This window comes from Chiloscyllium plagiosum, chromosome 6 (genome assembly GCF_004010195.1).
Source record: "Chiloscyllium plagiosum isolate BGI_BamShark_2017 chromosome 6, ASM401019v2, whole genome shotgun sequence".
NCBI lineage: Eukaryota > Metazoa > Chordata > Chondrichthyes > Orectolobiformes > Hemiscylliidae > Chiloscyllium > Chiloscyllium plagiosum.
Window position 1 is genome coordinate 74,014,593 of NC_057715.1, and position 1,022 is coordinate 74,015,614.

Here is a 1,022-nt window from a genome sequence, read left to right on the forward strand (position 1 = left end):
TCGCCCACCTCCAACACACTGCATCCACCTGGACACCCCGCGCTGGCCTATTACCTGCCCTCGACCTCTTCATTTCCAACTGCCGCCGGGACATTGACCGCCTCAACCTGTCTACCTCCCTCCCCCACTCCAACCTCTCACCCTCACAACGCGCAGCCCTCAATCCCTCTGCTCCAATCCCAACCTCACCATCAAGCCAGCAGATAAAGGGGGTGCAGTGGTAGTCTGGCGCACTGACCTCTACACCGCTGAAGCCAAACGTCAACTCGAGGACACCTCTTCCTACTGCCTCCTCGACCATGACCCCACCCCCCATCACCAAACCATCATCTCCCAGACCATACAGAACCTCATCACCTCAGGAGATCTCCCACCCACAGCTTCCAACCTCATAGTCCAGGAACCCCGCACTGCCTGGTTCTACTCCTTCCCAAGATCCACAAGCCTGACCACTCTGGCCGACCCATTGTCTCAGCATGCTCCTGCACCACTGAACTCAACTCTACCTACCTCGATACTGTCCTATCCCCCCTAGACCAGGAACTCCCCACATACGGCACGGTGGCACAGTGGTTAGCACTGCTGTCTCACAGCGCCAGAGACCCGGGTTCAATTCCTGCCTCAGGTGACTGACTGTGTGGAGTTTGCACGTTCTCCCCGTGTCTGCGTGGGTTTCCTCTGGGTGCTCCGGTTTCCTCCCACAGTCCAAACATGTGCAGGTCAGGTGAATTGGCCATGCTAAATTGCACGTAGTGTTAGTTAAGGGGTAAATGTAGGGGTATGGGTGGGTTACGCTTCCGCAGGTCGGTGTGGACTTGTTGGGCCGAATGGCCTGTTTCCATGCTGTAATGTAATCTAATCTAACATACGTTTGAGACACCACCAATGCCCTCCACCTCCTCCAAGACTTCCTTTTCCCCGGCCCCCAACGCCTCATCTTCACCATGGATATCCAATCCCTCTACACCTCCATCCGCCATGACCAGGGCCTCCAAGCCCTCCGTTTCTTCCTCTCCAGACGT